Raw genomic sequence first — 23162 nt, 5'->3', positions numbered from 1 at the left:
TAGGAAATAGTTGAATAAGGTGTTGAAAATACTGTTAGTCCTAGTTGTAATCTAATGGAGTCCGAAAGGGATTTTAAACTTCAACTTGAATGAAAAAAAAAATCATCTAATTTAAAATTATAATCAACGCAACGAAGCGCTTGACAAGACACGGCATTCTCACCAACGTTCGTTCTAGTTTTAATCTGAATGTCCGCCTCCACAAGTTGAGAAAATTAATCAAGATTTCACGGTGATATAATAAACGTCAGAGAAATTTCAGTCTGCCGTTGTTAGGTTGGTATAAGTGAGATTCATTTAGCAGCTGTACTTTTCGATAACGACGTTACATTCGTTACGCGAATAGGCATACCTGGCTATCCCTGCAATTTGTGCCTGCAGGCCATCCCAGGCCGTTTGCCAGTGCCATTAAGCAGGATTATTATCGTGGATTTACGTCCGACTGTTATTATACCTATCCGCAATGTCACGGTCGAACGGTTACATGATACCGTTGAAATTCGTGGCTCAGCTGCGATGTCGAGATACTAAACGTTCCACTTTACTTGTTCCTCTAATTAAATACAGACGCCGAAAACATCCCACTTTTTTACCAAAACTCTTCCAAAACGTGGAGAAGAAACAAATCGGCTCTAAGATCGAAATAGCAAAAAGAAAGCCAGCATAAATGAACCCCTGATACGATACTGCGAGGAACAATTAATATTAACGATAGCGAACGTTCCAACGTCGTAATGCAAAGGCGGGTAACGATGTTAAAATTGTTTTAAACGCGTTCTAGTTAAGGTTGGATACATGGGTGCCGGATGTTTGAAACGAGCCCTTTAATTTTTGATATCGTCGAACGCGCGGTGCTCGGATGACACGATCGTTCCAACGACGACAACTACGAGGAAAACGCTGAGGAAGAGGCGGTGGATGGTGCTGGGGATGAAATATGTACCAGCTAGATCAGGGAGACGCACGTCACATGGTTCTGTAACCAAAACCCATAATGCTAATCAAAACTAACTTTACGTTGCGTAATCAAAGTTAGAGCGACGCAAGATGGCAGCTGTGACATATTCCCTAACTCCTAAAGACAGAGAACAACATCCCGAAGCTGCGGAGCAGCGTCTCTCCGGCCGTGTCGAGTTTCGCGTAAATTAGGAGAGCCCATCCCCCGCTGCATTAGCATCCCTGAAGTTGAAACTACCCTGGTGGAAATTATCAGTCGGCAAAAGTCAAAGCTCGGTTCCAAGCTCGCGACTCAGAAGTTTAGGCAACGGCCCAAATCTAAGAGTCGATAATTCTCCGTCGTCATGGGTATGCGTTGATCGACAATGGTGTAAAGTCGAGAGTCAAGAACCGTCTCATCGCCACTGACACCAGCTTACCTTCAACAACCAGCTGTCACGTAGTTAATTTTCCCCTCGATGCCATTATCACGTTTACTGGTAGTCCATTACCGGTTACTAGCTATCGGTGTTAACGAGAAAGAGCCGCTGAGTAATGAGGATAACTTTGTGAGGCGCCGGGTGTGTAAGGGTGTAGGAGCAACGCCTGGGAAAACTTTATTTGGCCCCCTCGGAATAAGGAAGGTGCGGGTACGTGGCGAAAAAGCGACGAAGAAGGATAGAACGGAGAAGAGGTGGAAGTGGAAACTTGAGTAACCCTGTTGAAGCTACACCGCAGTCGAACCTGACGATGTTCTTACGTTTTCCCCTTTCACATCCTCGGTAAGGCTTATCAATTATCTCGCGGAATTTTTCGCTCATACGCTTTGAATACCCTAACAGCTCTGTGGCGATGCAGAAAGGTAAAAATAAACGTATGATAATAAAATCTCAGAGAGTGAAATCATTTCGAGTTGATGGTATTGAGCGCGTAAAACGTTTACAGACGTTGTAAACACCGGTGAACGGTGCTCGTACAGGGAAAATGCGACGATTTCAGGGCTTCCGAGATTCGCAAAGAAGGCGGCATCCACACTGAAACGTCTTAATAGCCTGGAGAGAAAAAAAAGAAATAAAAACGTGACTCGCTCTCGAGTGAAGGATTTTTTTTTAGCAACAAGCCGACGTCTGCAACGGTTGGCTGGGCGGACGAGTGGATTGATTTGTGGGACTGCCGGTGGATTGGGGGATTGCCGTTGGAATTGGGATCACATCAAGGAAGGACTTTACTTAATGCGTTTCTGATCCAGGATTACCTAGTCTCCGATAGCACTCTACCCCTCGGGATATTCCGAGCGGTGAAGATCCTTGGTACCGGACCAGTAGCCTTCGCCTCATTTCAGCTCTGCAGGACGAAGTACGACGCGCTGTAAAACCAGGCACCCCCAAACCAGAGAATCCTAAGAAAGCCGTTTCTCTTTGTGTTGTACTTCCGACGGCCCGTCTGTAGTTCGAGCAAACAGAGATTCCTGTAATCAGAAGCACTTCTCTATCTAAAAACCGAGAAATCCATGCAGGTTGTGGATTGGCCTTTGACAAGTTGGCCTTTGACAAGTTCGCGTCGATGAGCGGCGTTCGCTTTAAAGTTGCGACGATTTTTAAGCACGGTTATCACGTTGTGTATATAATAAAATAACAAGTGAATCGGCACGCAAGTATGTATGTTTGACGAGTGTGGAGTGGTGGACCAAGGCGAGCTACAAAAACCTCGGTGACAGGTGAAAGAGATGGATGCGATATCCCAGAGCGCAACGAACCCTTTTCATCGTCCGAAACTGGAGTTGATCTCCTCGACTAAAGTCTCAGTTGTCACTTGGCTTGGTGATAAGACCGTAACATTGAATCCGTTGTGGTCCGTGTGTCTGGAAAGCAAAAAGAACAGTCGAGGAGGCGCTGCGAATCAAGAGTCCAATCCTGTTTGCAGGAAAGCCGAGATGATTCAAGGAAACGAAATGAAAGAAAAAACAAAGGGAGGAAAGGCTTTTGGCGGGATTTGCACTGACATGACCTCAAGCCCGAACAGTCGCTGGTTGGTAGCTGAAGATATCGCGCATGATGCGAAAGTGAAGAAGGTGCGAAAGCTACTTTGATGACGTATCGCTGGGCGGAGGAGCAGGGGTAATGGGACTGTCCAGAGTACGTGAGGAAACTCGAAGGAAAAGGTAAATGACAAGATGTTTCTTGGCGAAAAACGAAAGGGCCGAACAGTCGGCCAATCAACCCTCGAATTCATTCGTCATTCGATCAGTTATATCCTCAGGACATTAATTTCCTTGTCGATTTACAAATCCTTTTAAGTATCCAAGTTTGATCGAGAATTGCTAAAAACTTTGTAAACGAATTTGAGTGTTCGAAAACCTTGGAATGGAATATGGTGACTTTGGCGCAGGTCACGACTCGAAGGCAAAGTTACACGACCGCACGCGGGTATTAAATATTCAGTAGGAATTCGCAAAGAGAGTTGAAATTTGCGGTGAGTTCCGTTGAGATAGTGCTTCTGATTCGTTGATGGGTCTGGGAGTTGCGGTTCATCCTGCGGGACAGCCATTAGCCGCGACAAACTTGGGGGCTAGTTTCCTCCGTACGTCCTTGACTTTGTTGACGAAGGCTGGTTCACCAGAGTCCGTAATCGGTGGTGATCAGGCCGGATATTACGTACCCCGGATTGTACACATTCGCACGTCCGGTCGGAGGCTCGTTGAGTCTGAAATCTCGATTGAGAAATGTGACGGGAAAGGGTGAAGAATATTTGGAATTCGTAGGACGATGGAGAGGACGACGAACTCGGGTGAAGAGGGAGGTTTGATGGGCCTGGGACGGTTATGGATCGAGTTAGGGTGACTGATGAAGAGTTATGCCGCGATGCCCAGGGCTGTGCAATAATGTCAACCCAAAACGTTTGATCTATCATAACCACGCAGCTGCGGCCCATTGAAATAATTCGATCAAACGTTCTGAGCATCGCAGACGTGATCATCGCTCAAGGCACGTCTTCTGAAACTGTAGGCAATTAGTCGAAAACCACCGCGAGATTGGTAACGAGATCCGATCAAGAGGTTTCGCGTTCGCGGTGAACAAGCAGAAGTGCGAGCGATCACTGAGAACGTGTAATATTGATTTCAGCGGAGTCTCTTCGCTTCGTCCGCACCTTTATACGTATATACATACGTACGTGTACGTATACACTCGTGTACAGAAAACTCTTGTGAGATTATTTTTGTCTGGAGCTTTAAATCTCCCGCCGCCGGTGTGGAACTTTCGAATAAAGTTTACGCTCCCGAAGGGGGTTGATTTATCATATTGCCAAGAGTCCGAGTATAGGAACAATACCTGAGGGGTTATCAGCCTCCCCGAATCGCACCTCATCATTGCGCCCCAAAATCCCGTAACAGATTCTTCCACCGTTGGCTTCACGAAGCCTTATCGAGGTCCGTTCGGTCCATGGAACATGGGGTAGGTATAGGTATCGCCGGAGATTGAGCGCGATGAAATAGCCAGTGTGGTGTAAACTATCGCGAGAGATAAGTTGATTTCACGTTTTTCGAATAGTTCACCTCCCGGCGGAGGATCCTGCGGGAAGTGATGGGAACGGCTCTGGAAGCCAAGACGCGATCTGACGTGGATAAGATAACCTCCTATATACCTACGCTTAACACTTGAATGCCTCGTGACGATGCATTGAAGAGAGTCGGTTGGCTGTGGCTTTGCAACGAGTTCGAGAGAACGCCGAAGCCTTTAGCTCGCTTAACGAACAGCATAGTCGAGTTACCCGAAGATTACCGCCCCACTGCCCCACCACCCACCCCCGTAAGCTCGATGCAAACTTGTTGTAATGCGACGATTCACCTCCACGATTGTACGCCGTGGATAACGAGTTGAATTTAGACACTTTACCCTGGATTTTCTCATCCGCAAATTCTGCGAGTGGTGAACGAAATTTCCTAGCTGATTTCGCAAGAGATCGCCTCGAGGGACGAACTTTTCACTTAGCCCGGTTCGTCTAGTCCACTTCCAAAGTGCGGCGTGGTAGGCATATATCCGATAGCCAAGTTGTTCCTGGCCGAGTTTGCGTCCGGAATATCGAGCCACGGTTGTAGCAGGCTTGTTGTTTACCCCGCAATTTGAGCAAATGTCGTATTCGGGGTGAAGAGGGATTGTTTTTAACGGAATCGAATTTCCCTTTCCCGTTTGGTCTACTTTTTTTTTTTTTTGTGAGAGGATCGGTGAACGCATTCCGAGTGCGAGGCAAGATTGACGCAATTTAAGTCGAATGAATCCCCGAAGAGGCAATCAAGCCGGAAGCGATTCGCGGAAATGCGGGAATTTCTTCGAGATTGAAAACTTGTCAAACGAGGATATTCCCCCATCCTGCGGGAACTCGGTCAACCCCGGAATCGTCGGAAGGACCTGACGCTTTGCACTTTACGGGATTCGAAGGGAGCTTTGGCAGACACGCGGAGCTGAGGTGCAAGTTCCCGTTCCTCGGGCAAGTATGCGCCCATAAATGCCACAACTTTTGTTATTTACGGTGCACCATAAGTTAAGAACAACTACTTTTACCCGACGTATTTATTTGTTGTTCTGGGTGCGGGGCATAACTGGAGCGAGCACACATAGTAGTTCAAAACCGTTATTTACTGGCTCCCTTGCGTTACGCTGCGGCTCCACCGCGGCAAGACTGCAATAAATATGCATAATCGCATGAAACGAGATGCCCCCATATCCTTCCTTATATTACACGAAAAGCGTTCTTATTCCCGCCTACTTCCCCGGCATCTAGCCAACTCTGACGAACAGGGATCGAACCGGACTGATTGATACTCTCAGTTGAGAACTTTTTCAATTTATTCGGTTGGTGGGTGAAAAGGTGGGTTGAAATTTCGAATTTTAAGACTTCCAAGAGCGCCAAATGCCGAATTTTTTGTCTGCGAAACTCAAAGTAAAGAAATCAAACTTTGACGAAACATCAAAGTTTCAAATGGTCCAAAACCGCACGCTTAAAGTTCGGAAAGTGCAAAGTTCCGAAAGGACAGAACGCCAAGAGGGTGCAACCTCAAACGCCTGAATACAAAGTCAAAACTGCGTTTCTGAACATACGTAGGTATAATCTACATATGGATACGTACCAAAGAAAGGATCGAAGTCCGAGATGTAATCGGTGTTTAGTCAGGTCGCAACCACGGCTTATCCTCGAAATCCCTGGGACCCTTGTTTCCACACGTGCCGAAAGAAAATCCCGACGATATATGGCAACGAAAACAAGAAAAAAAAAGAAAAAAAAAAGAAAAAAGAAAGAAAGCTGAAATCAAACCCCGAGTCAGCGGAGATTTTCCAGTCTTCGACAGTTCCCTAGTAATTCCTTCGCCGCAGGATAACGGATGCCCCTTGGGTTCGTTGTACCCACCAACCTACCTCTCGGTAAGGGGAAGGGAACTATTAGCCTTGCAGAGGCGTCCAGGTAATTATGCAGCACCCCATCAGGAGGCGATCACGGTCCACTTGGCATCCCGGTGTGTTCGGGCTGCCATAACGGATCTGGGTCACCAAATTACACGCCGCATCTACGATCCGGGATCTAGAAACCGGACGAATTAATCTACGCCGAAGCTGTAGGAGCGTTGTGGGCGTAGACTGCAGGCGGGACGTGGGATTCACCTACGTGGCTGCATCCTCCCATATATGTATAGTATATCCTCGGTCAAATTGTGTCGTTATCGTTACGACATGGAGCAGGCATGTGCACAGAGGCGATAAGCGCCTGGCGAGGTGTCAAATTCATCGGTTAACAAGTGTGACTGCGGTAGTGTGGAAGCTTGGAGATCGAGGTGAAGAAAGCTTGGAGTAATATTATTCGGAGAATCTTTGTCGTGTTTCGATCGAGTAATTATTCGGCAGTTTATATCAGGGTTATAAATAAAATTCATTATTTTATTCAACTCCGTCTGTTAAAATGTTATATCTTTCGCGAGTTTATGGGTCGTAAGAATGCAGATGTACCAACTGGAATCCTTACATTTAATTTGCATTAATGACAAAGAGCCTTGATTATACAATTCTAATGAAATTACCCTCCGTCCCTTGCCTCGCCTCGCTCGTTTTGCCCCTTGCTTCTTTTTTTCACTCAACGGCGCTGCATACGGTCGACAGCTATAAAAGAGAGGCATTTTTCAACGGTGATTAAAAATAAAAAATAAAACACTAATAATAAATCTTGAAGAGTTGCAATTTTTTCGTTCTCCTCTTCCGCCTTCCACCGACGCTGGTGCACGGGGTAATTTAAACTTTCGATACAACATTGAGAATAAGAAATTGAAAAGTAACGAAGAAGCGAAATTAATCAGTCTCTGTTTCCGCAGTCACGATTCCCCCGTCAAAGTCGAGGGTGAAAAATCGCGAGGAAATTAATCGGTACATCAAATCGAGTCGGGCTCAGCGGGGCTTCCATAAATTTTTGAAAAACTGATTTAAAGGAGGTGTACATACGTTTCCGGCGGTAACGATTATTCGAGCGCGGTAAATCGACGCCGGTGACAGGGGTGAGGGGGTCTCGAAATGTTTGCGCAAACCCGAGGAAGATTTCTCTGATATTTATGTTGGTAGTTACCTAGTTCAGACCTCAGTTGCAATGCAAATTACTGTTTATCAGTGGCCGGCATTCGAGCCCCGGCAAATTGCACGTCTATGGCCGGGCAGAGCTGGGCTAGGCAGTTAGTTAATTTATATCGTCTGGTGCCCCTATGCGTAGGTAATCCTGTACCCTCGTCAGCCTCGTGGCCACCGCCGACTCTGAGCAACCGGACCTGGAGTAAGGCACAGGCGTTGATTTCGAAGGAGCTTATTTACTTACAACAACGCCAGGATTAATTCGCCGCGAGCGCTTGTCATAAATAATTGTTCCAAGACCACGTCCCCGGCATTCTCCCTTCACGCCGTCATGTCGTCATGTCGTCAACGGTGGACATGCTTCCCGGCTTCGGTCCATCCCTGCGGAATCGCACGAAGGGATTCCTCCGGTCGTAAAACCCCATCATCGTTGTCGCGCTGCGGCGAAGCGGAAAACGCACGATTTTCGACCCCACGAGCGAAGTGACCGTTGCAATTTCCACCGGGTTTACGACTCAGGGCGGAAGGTGAAGTTTACACCCCGAACTTTCGATTCCAAAGGAATTCCGCGAGCGAGCTCGTTCTCTTTTCGTCCCAATGCGCTTTTCAGCCGTGTTCCAAAAGCGTATTGATACTTTACACGGAACAGATTTTGCAGCCGAGCAGTAGGAAGGAGGGAGGGAGGGAGGGAGGGAGGATCCGCTATGGAAAGTGGAAAAAATTTGATCAATTTACAAATCCGCCAAGTTTATTCTCGCGAATGTATACAAAGTGTATTTGCATATCAGGCGAGCCGATAACGAGGTTACTTTTAAGTGCTTAATGGAAGTTTGAAATGCAACATTATCGACGGGGAAAGTGGGGTGACATTGTTTTGCATATCAAAGGGACATCTCGCCCCCCGAAGCACAACCAAATGCTCATCGGATCCAGTCAATCTAATATATTCCAATCCCATTGAGCCTCCGCTCCGCCGCTTTCTCGTTCCGTTTCACCATTTCACCATTCGCACTTTCCCAAATCCGTATACCTACGTTTACGCGTTGGGAATTTCGGAAGAGTACGAAGTCAGCCTCCTTTTTCCCCCTCGGAAAACCCTCAACCCGTCTCGACAATCAGGGTCCGCGTTTTTGACCCCTGCGTGATCACGAACAGCCGTACTTAGGTGAAAATGTTGAAAAGTCAAGGCGTCGGCGATAACGGTTAGCGATTAGATGGCGTGTTTGGAACACGAAGTCACGTTCCTTGTATTTGCCGCGTTAATCGATTCTAAATTATGGCCGGTTTGCGGTAGCAGTAGTTAGGATCGAGGCGAGGGGCGGCGAATCACTCGAGCTTTTGGTCACAAATCGCCTTGTCAAAGCCAAACTCAAAACACTGGTGGTGACAGCAAATTGGGATCCACTCAGCAGCGGACGCTCGGCTTTGGACGGCGATTAAGCCGACGAACGACCGTCGCTTGTTTGAACTTTCCGATTTTCCAAACAACGGAGTGAATTTTCATTGAAAGTGCTTTCGCCATAGCGGCTGATAAATTCCCCCCCGATGGCGTTATCCCAATTAACTTGTTTGCCTACCCCGTGAAACTATGCATTACAGCTGCGCCCGTCTCTCCACCTCTGAGTTATTAGCCGTTGAAAACAACGAGTTTCGACCCCGGGAACGCGACCGAAGACGAACCGATGCGACGAGGTTTAATCAACGTGGAAGCCTCGCCGATATTCCAACTGCAACGTCGTTTTCGTCGTCATCCTCCGCAGGTACATCCTGAGGGAGAAAGGAGGGACGTCACTTGTAATACGGAGCGACGCCTCCCTCGGGGACAGATTCGCGGGGGTGGTCCAACTCCTCGGGAGGAGCGACAACCACCCTCGAATTCGCGAGAGGTGGGTAAATTACTGAGCCGCGTAACCGCACGACGGCCGCTCGTCCTGCAGGATTCGTCGACTACGAGAGGACTTCCATGCACGCGCCGAGACCCAAGTTTCCCATTATACTCCAGGGTGGTAACTAGTTTCCCCGAACTCGGTCTTCGCGCTTGCTCCTACCGGAAGTCGGTGCTCGTCTTGACCGACTTGAAATTATGAGGTCCTGGGGTGTGGTCAAGTTAACTTGGCCGCCCAGCTGCGAGTGAAAGCCTGAATTCCGTCTCCCGAACTTGGAGATCGTGCCTCTTCTGCTATCACGTGACTGCCGCCGACCTTCCACCCCCTAATCTAGAGCTTAAAACACTTTGCTGGTTCCGAGTCGACTAAGCGATACGATTCGTGATCGATGCTCCGGGCGTTTGATCCTGCAGGGATTACAATAAAGTCAGTTAATTCTTACACAACATCAGCGTGCGAAATTTAGGGATTATATTTATTTTATCAAGAGCCAACAACGTGGCGAGAGGTTGGAGGGATCCACAGACGGGCGTCTTCCTCCCTTGCGAGACGAAGTATGAACTTCTAGACGCGATAATAATAAGCTATGAGCCACGAGGCACCCAGGTGTAAAATTACTTTACGCTAGTGAGTGGGCGACGCGACGGGGCGAGGAGTGAAGAAACGGGCGACGAGAGGAAAGGAGAGGAGAGGAGAAGAGATTCGCGAGCAAGCCGCGGCACGGCTCCTGAAACCCCGGCTCTGCGCCCCGAATACAGAACAGCCTCGTTCCATTGCTTGAGCATTCCTCAACGCTCTCCGAAAACAGTAGTTAGGGAAAGCAATTAACAGTTCATGAGGCCATGCCCCCCCCTCCCCCCCCCCCCAATCTCTATGCCCAAGCCACTATAACCACCTCATCCGGGGATAAATAAATACCCCTCGAAAATGTGCCTCTATAAGTATTTCATAAAAGAGAATAAAGAGAAATGATAGAGAGTGACGGAGCAAGAAGGAAGCAAGGTTGGCAGGACCCTTAATTAAAAATCTTATCCTACGCGATCGTAATGGCTGCGCAGGATGTAAGATGGTTACGCGATTAGACTCCGCTCCTGTCATTTGTCACCCCGGGGACACAATTCGCAGATTCATTGCAAACTTGGACGAAACGGGTAGCGGGCAAAGCGGTGCACAGAAACGAGACTAATTAAGCAGATAACGTCCGGAGATCTATGTAGCTTCTTAAACGTTGCTGAATTTGTCATCTGAATGGGAATGTTTTTCATCCTAAAGTACGGAAAGACCGAGGTCGGCCATGATCCTCCGACTTGGGCGGAGGAATAAAAAGATATTGCATAAATCACCTCGTCGGGTAGTCGGGAGGTGACTTTAAATTTGGTGTGCAGAAGTGGGCCCCCGAAGATCCGCATTTTATTCTACCGATTTCAATCCAAAACCGAGAATCAAGCCTGACATCGACGTCGCGCCGAGTTTATCCGGCCATCAATATAGATCTGAAAGCTCCGCGAGCATGAGAATCTGTTCAAAGTTCAAAGCTTCGCTGCTGAGAAGAAGAGAAGAAGATGAGAGAGTTAAGCGGAGCACTCACCTTACACTTCTGCTCCTGCATAGACGCCACATCGCGAATCCACCAACGCTGGTGCGGATAGTTTTCGAATTTCCCAAGCGGGCGAGCGGCGCTGGATTTCACTCCTTCCAGTCGTCGGCAGGTACCCACTAGTTTCCAGCATTCCTTGGCTCGTCGCTCTTCTTTCGAATAAAGTCAGATCCAGCTCACGTACACGCTTTTGCGAATCCTCCGAGCGCTCTCGTTAACCAGACACCGGCTCCTTTTCAAGTTCGCTAAATTTTCCGCAGCCAAGCTGTGCGAGTGAATCCGCTTTGAGATCATTTTCATCTCTTCTTCTGCTCTCGCCTGTACCTGCACTAGGTACAAGGTAACGATTACCTCACACACTCGTCTCAGTTCTTTTGGCACTCACGACGCGACGTCGGAGAAACGTGAGTCGTGCAGAGCCGTTAAATTTGAAGGATGGCCCTGGCGGCTGACCCATACTTCAATTGAAGTTAAAGTTTGGCAGCAGGGAGGGCAGGAAAGTTGGATGGAAGTTGGAGGAAAGCTGCGGGGCCAAGATAATGGTATCACCTCCATCAACGGAGGCTAGACGCCGGTATGGCGACGCTTAGCGACGCCCCCGGGACAAATATATTATTAGCAAAGGGTAGTCAGGGTGAGTGCCGGAGTCGGGGACCCTCGATGAAGTGAAAGTGGTCCTAGATGCTCCTGCGGTCTGGTGCGTCCTGCATTACAAGGCCTCGACGTTCAGCGCTCCCACTGCTCCTTCGGGAATTTCCCTCCCCGTTCCTTCTACATCCTTCGTTTTTCGCCCAAGGAGTTGAAAAAGAAACACCGCAGCAGGTAAATAAAATGAAGATAAGTTGGTTTGCAAGAACGCCTGCCTCCTCATTCCTCATTCCTCAAACGCCAGTCTTCAAAGTGGCGAAAGAGAAAACTGTAATCATCGTCATCTCGAGTGCGGGGAATGTCCCGTGTATTCATAAAGGGTCCTGCAGGATACGAGGTCGTAAAAACTTGACGATGTGGGCAACAGTTACAGCCAAAGTGGGGAGTTGATGCGGTATATTAGCACGCGCGGGTCAGTTCTTTACGTCTTTTGACACCCCTGTGTTCACGGGGTTCTCCTTGCCCCATGGCGTTAATATTATATCGTCAGCGGAATTCCCTTCCAAAAATTCGGCATCCCTCGCAGATAAGAACTCGGCTCAGCCCGAAGCTCGTAGAAAACTTCCCCGAAGTCTTCGCAGCGAGCTTCTTGCGCAACGGTAAGGCCCAATTTTTACAGCGGAAGATTTTTGCGCCCTTCTCTCTGCGTTTTCGTTCGGCGGAAAGGACGCAACGGAACTTGAGGCTGAATATTTAATCGCATTAAGTAAAGTCGCACGATTAACTCTTTACTCGCAGCATTCTAAACTAGGCATGCATTCCACTTTCGTAAAAAGTCCCCGTGAAGCAGGTGCACCGATAGATCATGCGGGAACTCATCGTCGGCATCGAGGATCCTTTGAGCCCGTCCCTCACGGCCACAGCGATAATCCGGGTCAAAGGGCAAAGCTGCAGTTGTCACCTGTCGCCCGATGGAGGCGCGGTTTATCGTAGGTGAGTTGCGGGGGATGAAAAGCGGGGTAAAAATTGTCTGCGCTTCGGTCTTGTTTTTGATTTTCGCATTTTCGAGAGAAACCTCGCGGCCTCTGTGCCCGAAATAATTTTCTGTCGAGAGGTGGATTTTACGAGAATTCTCGACGTGCAAAATTGTATTTGCAATTCACGCAGCTCGACGAGGGCCGCGTGTCGTGTGACGAGGGTAAAGGAGTGAGAAGAAGGGCCGTCGAGCTCGGAACACACGTGCTCCACCGACCCCCGGGCATATTTACTACCCTTCAACGCAACCCCCACCCCCAAAACCTGCCAACCCGCCCACATGAAAGGCGGACGGTGTAATGCCCGCGATCCGCCGCCGCGCTCCCTGATTAACTCGAGAAAACCTTACTTTCCGCAAACTGTTAGTCATACACCGGCAAAACTCGTCGCATGGTCAAAGGACCAGCTGCGGTGAAACCCGGCCAAAGTCCCAGGATTCCAGGCTTTCCTATTTTCGTTGTTTTTCTTGGGTTAGGTACGTATGAAACGATATGTGATTGAAACGTAGACTTTGGATTCAACTCAAAACCGTAAATAATGAAAGTGAAATAATGGGTATCGCTAAATTGTTAAATCTTACCAAACTCTAGAATGTAATAAACACAATCATAACAATGTTCACTTATCATAAATTATATAATATATTCGTTTTTTTTTTGAAACTTTTTGTACCCAGCTACTAACAAGTAACATCGATTACCTCTGTGTGATTTACTTGACGATTCTCTAATTACTTTGTAAATCTTTTTGGCTTGATAAATAAATAGATAAAAAATAGCGCAGCTCGATTTATTCACCATTACAGAGGATCACGCGATCGTTTAAAAATTTGGTGATATACAGCAGACTGAGGCAGGATGTGTGTTTTAAAAGATGAGGAGAAACAGAGGGAATCGTAGAGACCGAGTAAATACCACAGCCTCTAGACTAATATCAAAATACAGTGGAAATTGTAAATGTAAAGCCGCGGCCCGGTCAGCGGATTCACGTGACCTGGTGCTCTTCGCCTCGTCGACGGAAGTGCTCCGGAGGGAAATGTCGGGAAACGACAACCGTTCAAATTACCGTTCCAGTTGGTGGGGTTCGTGAAAACCGGGGCAAAGTCAACGGGGTCTTGAAGTTTCGGAGCAGCTTCACGTTCACGCAAAAATCGTCCGTTTCGTTTGGCGTTTCGCGTTCAATTTCACCGAGATAACGTGCATAACCGCAATTGACGAAAAGCTGGGCGGTCTCCGGCGGCTTAAATTGAATAATTAATGGTACTGGATGGCTGGTTCGCGTCCGAGAAACGATTCCTATCTGATCACGCGAACTCTCGGCAGCTGTGGTTAGCTGGAAATGACTTTATTGCCGGGGAGAAACCCGGGTTGCACGGAGTTTTAAACCACCGGCGACCATTGACCCATTGCCGTTGAGGCGTCTTCCTGCGGCCGCAGGACGAAGAGATGAAACAGGAAAACGGTGGCGCCGTGGCTCGTTTTAGCGGACGTTATTCCTAGGCGGTGGTGCACGTGGGTGGGATACACCCTTCCTTTTATACCCTCGAGCACTAACCCCTTGCCGGAGTTTTTATTGTCCTCGTGGCGAAACTGCGCGTTGCTCGCCGCCATTGCCTCGCTTCCATTACAAAGTAATTAGTGCTTCATCCTTTTTAATTATAATAATCGTAAAACCCGCGCGGCCGCGTGTTATTTTATATACGCATTGGTCTGCCGGTACACGCGCGTAAATATATCCGCATCTCCAACTATTCACAAGGATCTTATCACACATTGTGTCAATTTTAATAACACTCAGTTTCCCGCGCCCTCGATTCACGTCGTCGAAACTTCTTCCTTGACGTTCTGATAACCTGTCGAAGAGAGTCGACAGAGGTTACAGCTTATGGCTTGAAATAATCGGCCAAGTAAGCAAGCGCAAGTGTCTCATTATGAATTCTGCGTTAGAAAACGGGTTTCTTACGGCGCCGCAACTCGCCTCGGAATATCGGTGACCAAATCATCTCTGGGATACCTAATGGACAAACACTCGTGAAGATGTTCGAGGGGGGTCGTGCATCGGCACTCAAGTACGAGTCAACAGGCCAGACGACGAGTAGCTCTCGTATATTAACTCCGAATTTCTACCTACACAATTGCGCGTTAGATTCCAATAGCGATTTCGTTTTTTCCGCTATCCATTGTGCAACGATATGTGACAACACGCATCATACTTAACCGAAAAAATTCGTCGAATGGAGAAAATCACCCCAAGATAGACGTTGGCCAATCGAGGGTAGGGATCGGAGCCAAGACGGATCAATAATAACAAAAAAAAAATAATAATAATAGTAATAGCATATTGCCAAAGAAACCGCAAGTTTCCCGAAGCCAAAACAAACAGAGACGGCTTGCGCCATCCAATGGCGGTGAAAATTATGCTAAATAATTCAATCCTGATGGACGACAGCTATAGGGACGAATACCTACAGGTTTTCGTAATTATTCAGAACAATAAATCTGAACTGCACTTTCTATCTACTCCGGGCCAGATGGTCTGGCATAAATTATAATTATCCGGGCTTCCAGGAGCCTGACGATTTCAATTTTTCCCCGAAGCCGGATGTGGAATATCGCGTGGTCAAGAAGCAAAGAAGCAGGAAGAGCTCTGATCTCGTATGGATCCGAAGTCTAAGGTCGCAGAGCGAGGTCGAGTGATGCCTACGGATGGACCCCACTGGATGGTGATTTACGGCTGGTGGTAAGAGAGCCACCTTCGGCTCGTCGCAGATATTGACGTCGTAAAGGCCGTCGGTGACGGTCCACGTGCCCCGAGAAAAGCAACATCGCTTCGCTATTCAGCCAGGATTTATCGAGTTTTGGCCTGAATTCTTGGCTGATTTAAAAATGGACCAGGGCGAGAGAATCTTCCGGCGAACAGAGGGGACTCGGGAGCGGAAACGAAGTTCACATTAAATAGCGCGAAATACCTTCGCGGCCTCGATGTCCTCAGGATGCGAAGAACCGCTTCGGATTCTCAGCGTCCGACTTCGCGGGCTCATTTTATGGACGATAAATTTCACGGTTTACCGGTACACCAGAAGGCGCGTCCCGCTGCCTCGACCTCGAGATATTTCATAAATCAAAGTCTTTTTCATTCCTGTTTATGTTAATTTTATCTAGTTTTATTAGTCACGTTTTTAATATCCGTGCCGTAGAGTTCGCGGCAAATTTGTTTTAGATTAAAAACGACGCCGTTGACCCGACTTTCGACGGATTAATTCTAAGTCGCGTTACGTCAATTAGTCGGTGACTTTCATTTTCTAGCATTTCTCTTTCTTCCGGTTTCATTTTCGCGTTATAGTAATTTTGCACTTAACGTTCGGACGACAGGTGAAATTCGAGTCTCAAAGAATCGGCGGAGGAATTCGCGAAGCGGATGGAAGGGAGGAGAACCAAGAGGCGTAGAAGTTACTTATTTTTACTTCCGAACGCTTCCGAAACTCTCTTCATGTCCCTACCTACGCTGTGCCAGAAGTTTCTGTAACCACGGAAAGAATTTCCTGATGCAAAAGTTTGAACGACTCTTCTGCCCGCTCTCGAACAGTATAGATATATACCTGCTAAAACACATACCGGAAGTCCGTTGCGCTTCACCCGTGAATTCCCCGAAAAAACTTGAAATTATCAACAAAAAGAGAAGAGAAAGAGAGAGAGAGAAAAAAAAAAAAAAAAAAATTCGATTGAAATTCCTCGAACAAGTTTTTCCGACGTCTTATAAAATTTTTCACCGAACGAATTAGCAGGGGTGAATATACTTTGGATGAAAGACGATTACGATTGACGGGTATTAGCGAGTCGTCGTCTATCGATAGTGCTGATACTCCGAATACAGTTTTGCACGTATACTACATACGTGTATGTATAGGTGGGCAGAATCGTCGGAGCGTGAAAATCGCGGCGAAGAGATGCGCCGAAATCAATTACAGAATCTGATTGAAAATAATCTGCGACGTCGTCTGGAACGAGACGAGCATCTTAGGAAAACGGTCTTCCCTTCAGAGGAGCAAAGGGCGACGGGGAGGATGGAGGGAAGGAAGGAAGGAAGGAAGGAAGGAAAGGAAGTTCGCTGCTCGCGGTTCTTCTTTGAGTCGCGAATTTGAATCCACGTTTTATACCCTGCAATTAATTCCCCGCGAGGAATATAAGAGCTGCAGCATCTCTTGCCGCGCCTTATATATACATACATACCTGTTCCTACTCCGTTCGGGCATGGAAAGAGATTTGTGAATCGCTTCGGTGGGATGAGGCGTTCCTAAGAAACGGGAATCCCATTCTGCGCCAACCTGTTCTAGACTTCGTACACATTCATACCGTCTCTCCGGTACTTTGCTCGGCTACTACGTATTATATATTATTCAAAAACGGCAAAGGTTAGCTCAGCTTTATGCCTCTTCTTAAGGGGTTCGAAGTTTTTCGTATTATATTTCCTCAGGATTCTCTCTCTCTCAGAGAATGAAACTTGGAGCTTCCTGATCCGCGTTATCCATCAACGAAGTATTTATTTTCGATGTAGATCGACGAAAATAGATTTCCCTCGTTAAACTTTAGATTTATATACTTATATACGTTTTCAATTCTTTGATGTTTTTTTTTTTCTTTTGAACATTCTTTCGCTTTTCTCCGCACTTAGTTTTCAAGCCTGACGACGAGAAAAATACTTTCACGCTTTGCACAAAAGAGATGTAGCTGCAGCGTAAACCATCATCCGTTACTCGGTGCTGGAGATAATAAGTGAGAACTTTTACCAAGAAAAATATCATCCAAATAACATAATCGAAAATCGAGTTTTGCGATCGGTGTATAAATATACAGAGAAGAAAAAGTAGAAGCGATTACTTTTTCACACAACATTCGGAAAAACTCTTCGTCAGCTTGTCGATAACCGGAGTCAATATTTGATCGTTTCCCTTCGGAAGTCGCAATAATCGTTGTCTTATAATAACCTCTATAAGTACAGTCAGTTCTGATAAGTGTTGCGATTAGACCCTCGACGATATGCGTGTAATTTCGACAAGTATTAAAAGTTCTCGCGCGCGTGTGTAAATATCACACGTATCTATAGGGTGACATGCGGCAAGGATGGGGGAGGATTGGAATTGCCCTTCGGTTTGCAGAATCAGCGATAAACGGGGTACCGCGAAAACGAAGGACGATATACCGCCGCGATATCGCAAACTGGCGAAGAAATCGATCGGCGAATATCTGCAGCGGCAGCTAATGATCTCTCTCTCTCTCTCTCTTTCTCTCTTTCTCTCTCTCTTCTTCTTTTAATTATCATTATCATTTGAAGAGGCAGCGAGTGGCTGCGTGGGAGAGGTAACGAAGCCAAGATGATAAGAAGGCGTTATCGCCTCGTTGTCGCCCGCCTTTCCTTCTTTGTCTCTCTTTTAATTGGCCATTTATCATTTCTCTGAATATCGTCTGCACGTATACCTCCTCGCAGGCGAGTCATAAACACCTTTGTATCTGTATTTCAGATATTACTTCGAACTTGATCGAGCGCTTAGTCCGGCTGGAAAAAGAAAACCGAAAGCGATTGAATTTGAGCTGAAGCCACGCGAATTCCTAAACAGGGTAAATCAGCGAATATCGGGAATAAGGGTCGACCAAACTCGCAGAGTGAAATTCCACTCCCTCAACTTTTCACCCCCGACCTTCTGTGTACATTAATTATCATACATATGCGTGTACGGGTTTGAAATTAAAATACTTGTACTTCATTTGCCCTTCCACCCCTCCTTTTTGTTTAACTTATTTCTCATTTTCTCTCTCTCTTTTTCTCTCGCTTTACCTTTATTCAGTCTTCCGCAGGTCCACTAACCGTGACCGTGCAAATTCGGCCGTAAATTTTTGCCTCTTTATTACGCAATTAATTTACCTACCAGCTACTACTCGCTGAAGGGGTTTTAGCAACAGAAATCAAAGCGAAGTTTCCGCCCACAGCCATGAAAAAAGAACTTCTTTAAATAAAGAGTTCGGCTTACGCGTAGGAATTTCATTTTTATTACGTGACCGATGTACCTACACGTGTAAATTTTTTTTTCTTCGCATTTAGCACATTTTTTTTATCGCATAAAAAATTTCAAACTCTGTCGACTTTCCTGAATTATTCATAAAAATGTGTTTACCGTCATTTTTTTTTTTTTTTTTTTCTTTTGTTTTTCCTTTTTACGCAAATCTTTGCGTTATCGTTCAGCCCGAAGCTGAAATAAATGTCCCCCGTGCGCAAATAAAACTTTGTTACGTAGAGTTAATTCTTGCTTACCATTTCACGGTATTTTATATCATCGCGAGAAATGTGAGACGTAAAGGTTTCGAGCTGATTGTTGAAACCCGAGTTCGGTTCTAGGCACAGTTTAGCGGCGATTGTTGTTGCGTATCGACTACAATGGGACGAAGCGATCGATGGTTTTAATTTTTCAAGGAAATACGAGCGAGAAATGCGTACAAGGCAATTTGCTGGTGTTCGGTTTATCGAGTAATTTGAGCCTGCAGGTCGTATTATGTCAGGTGTATGACAGGCGAAATCGATGAGATTGGCAATTTTCTTAAGGGGCAAGAGTTTGGACGGTATAAAATCGTACCTATTTCCAGGAGTTTTTTTTTTGTCTTTTTTAATAAAATTAAAACACGCGGTTGAAAAATGAAATATTTTGTTCAGGATCGCATGTGTTTGAAAAAAATATTTTTTTTAGTCACATACATTTCACTAACATTTGAGTTACGAGCTCCGATCTCAAAAAAAGAATTTTTAATTCAAAAAAAATGTTTGTATCAGCCTTCGAGATCAGAATCATTCGCTACTTATACGCGTTATGCTACCATTTTGTTATTAATTTCAATGAACAAAAAAAATCTAAAATGTTCTTTGAACTATAAATAATAAAGCCCTCAAACTCAAATTGCTTTTAGAGTGTTTTCATTTTTTATAAAACAAACTTCTGAGTACATGTATATGATTTTAGACCATCTAAGTTGTTGTAGCCCCCCTCCCCCTTCAATGCGAAGCTAAGCCTCGTTTCTCAAAGCGTATAACAACCCTTCGTTACCTTCTTCATCTTTCCGCTTATACCAATTAATCACGATATCCAATTACGAAGCGGCCCTTGATTGCACGCGATCGATGCGATCGTCGGTCCCATTTTCATTATTACACTAATTTTTGCCCGTATTTCCTTGGAATATCAAATTTCGAAACACGATTTCTAAGTGTGATAAATTCCTGAGCTAAACATGAGCCAAAATATTACAAGAGAGAATTAAGAAATTTACAGAGCTGAAAAAATATTTGAACTGTTGAATTGAACAAATTACTGCGGATATTTTAAGACTGCCGCACATTTTATACGTCTATTCCCTCGTGAAAATATATGCGACAGTTGAATCCCCGCCCTCTTTATATATCTGCCTGCGTTTTATGTATAGGTATGTATATATATGTATACCGGGGACGTTTAATTCTCTCGGAACGTTGCCAAAAACTAATTCCCAAACCAGTTCAAGACGCTGCCCAGATTACGCCTAGCGCGAGCAGGTCGTATCTCAAAAAGAAAAAAAGTCTCCGTATTTCTTCGGATTTTTCCTCTTCCTTTTCGTTCATTTCATTCTTTATCATCTCTTTTCTTCTCCCCCTTCGAAGTGTTTGAGTATCGAATGGGAAGAATCGAAACGCTTGCGAAAGGCTGATAAAATCTTTTTCGCAATAGCGTCTATCGTTCAAAATCACATAAACATACTATCTTAACTACCTGATCGGTGATAATATATTCCCTTGACGAGCGAGCGTCGCTAAATGGAATATTAAAAAATTGAGAAATTTCAGACATTCTCATTAAAAAAAAAATCGCCGAAATTTAACGACGGATTGGTAATGAACGAGTGTTGAAAAATCGGTAAAATCGGTGCCCTCGATTCGTATTTTTGTAATATTGAAGTCTCGGAGCGAAGAACAGTTAGATGAATTTCACTTAATTTCCGCCCGTGATATATGCTCACCAGAAATGACGCTCGCGACATCAACGGCCATTAAATCAAGGCAGAAAACGTGCCGTTTGAAAACTTTCTTTTCCCACAAGGTCCGGCGCTGTTGAAATTGACACCTGCGTTCTGTTGGATCATTGCCGACGGTCGTTTTGATTTTCACGTAGTGATAGCGATTATCGCGGCACAATCGTAACGAAATGCCATTTTAGTTGCGTCAGAATGCATTTGTCATTACACGTCACGACAATCTCCGAGATCAACGATCCGCGCGAGATAAATTCGTAGAATTGCAAAAATTCGCAGACTGAAGCCTATATGTTGACGAAAAGGAGCAAAAAAAAAACACAAAACCGTACACGAGCATTGAAATTTTTACCCCCTATGCAGACACAGCACACCGCTCGAGCTGGCTGCGACCGACAAGTAGTTTTAATTAAGTACTCCTAATTGCATTTCCCACTAATTACTGCCACGTAGAGTCTCCTAAATCCCCCGAATGCCGGATTCTGTACGTAATGAAAAATATCAGATACGTTGGCGAACATCGTGTGTTGAACATAATTATAAGTGAAATAGATTTTCGACATCGTCGTACAGATATTATTGTTAATTTTCAAATATTTGCTTCAAAAGCTCTCGGAATTAGAACGTTTTCTCTGTAAAACTGGAGCAATATTCAAAACTGTTTTGTATCAATCATCAACGAGAATAAACGAATTTGTGCTTCCGGTACAGAGAACAATCCCGGGAAAATGTTAGCAAACAGTTTTCCGGACATTTATTTATACACTTGCCCTCGATGTGGGCAAATTTATACGCAAGCACACCTACCATGGCTAGCAAGTGTGCTGTGATAATTATTATATCTGTGCTATTATTATATCGGGGTTGTAGAGCCGGGTTGAAACCCCCTCGTTAAGTGAGCGTCAGCTCTAAATTCTAAACTTCACAAACTCCTACACTCTCTAAGCCCCGTTATGGTTATTGGCCCGCGGCAATTACACCCATACAGCTATGTATCAATTAGATTCTGAAGACGAACTCACCGAGGGGGGGCTGAGAAGGAGGCTGAATCAGAGCGTTGCGACCTATTTATGGTACGGGGATGAGGCGGTCGTTGTACCATTAACCCATTCATATGAGGAAACGCCAATTTGTCATGTCTTATTGTAAATCACATAGGCTCAAAGCCCGTGGGAATAATATTGCCATACCAACAAATTTAAGGGAGTAAAGGAAATGTTGACTTCTTGTCAGTCGCAGAAGAAGAAAAAAGCTATAATTTGATGGGGTTCCGAGAGTTGGAATACAGAAACCGTGCTTCAACAGTGTCAATTGGCAGATGCCAATTTAGTAATCGATTCAGCTTGCGATTATTTCAAATTTCGTCCACCGGCTCGACATTCGTTTTTCACTATTTGTCTTAGCGTTCGATTGGCGTGATGAAAATCAAACTAGGCGTACCTAAAGGGTCTGGATGAGAGCTGTCTATTGAATATGCGGATGATGTGGTATCAATCTAACGCAATTAGAGAGTTCGGGATCCCTTTGAGTGGGTTTGGTCCAATGGTTCCCCTCCTCCCCGTATCTCGCCGAATAATTGCACCATCGATAGCTGCAAATTGGGAGAGAAGTGAGGTAACGATGATCCAAGACTGGAACTAGAACGACAGAATTTCGAGAGATACTTCTCAACGAAATTACGTAAAAAACTCAAGTCCTTCTGCTCAAGACAGGCAACAGCGGAGATCGAATTAGGAATTTTCCTCACCGAGCTTCCGGTACATTTCAAATTCAAGGGTGGATGCCACGTACCGGGTTGCTCGGACTTCATCGATCTCTCGGGTTAAGGGACCCAGAGGGTGAAAATTCGTCACTTTGACTAGTCACCGATCAGGGAAGAAGGAGTCCAGCCACGTGCAAGTGCAGGATTTTTCCACTCGGGGTGGTCCGTGAAGCGCAGTGTCATGGTCATGGGGTGCGCATGGGTTCCCGTCCCAAGGATTTGGTCAGGACTCCGAGTACTGCACGCGCGGCTTAGCCTGACAATTTATTGCAAAACTTTTAATAAATTACCTCTAACTGTTGGTGTAATTCCGTAGTAGGTTCTCCAGCCGCGCTGGAGATAACTCGTAAACTTACATTTACGAGCTGACTGCGTTGGCCACGACGCATATAAGCGCGGAGTCTTCTAGGGGGCGAATTATTTTATACACCCTCGGCCACATCAAAACCCGGACTACATTCGGTTGTTTTTTGTTAGAAACAAGGGTCGGTTCGCCAAACTGAGAAACGTTATCTATTCACGAATTCATGAGACACAATTCTCGTGATTATAGTCAGGGTGATGAAAACCACTCAAGCACCGTCGAGAACGAGTCAACAATTCTCTACAGACAGATTTGCAACATCGGTTGGGACACGAGTCCGACCATATCGAGAGCACTTCGCTTGCAATTAGGTTCGTCTTACTGTCGAGCCATTAGAGAGCCGG

General features: G+C 45.8%; 1 protein-coding gene across 2 annotated transcripts in view; it reads left to right on the top strand.

The window, feature by feature from the left end:
- Nucleotides 1-23162, top strand: part of LOC124408205 (acyl-CoA Delta-9 desaturase-like) — a 354733-nt gene that overhangs the window by 189319 nt on the left and 142252 nt on the right. The gene's annotated exons all lie outside the window — the stretch shown is intronic.

This window comes from Diprion similis, chromosome 7, assembly GCF_021155765.1.
Source record: "Diprion similis isolate iyDipSimi1 chromosome 7, iyDipSimi1.1, whole genome shotgun sequence".
In the NCBI taxonomy this organism is placed as follows: Eukaryota; Metazoa; Arthropoda; class Insecta; order Hymenoptera; family Diprionidae; genus Diprion; species Diprion similis.
The sequence above is the reverse complement of the archived record's forward strand: the minus strand, read 5'-3'. Positions and strand labels throughout refer to the sequence as shown.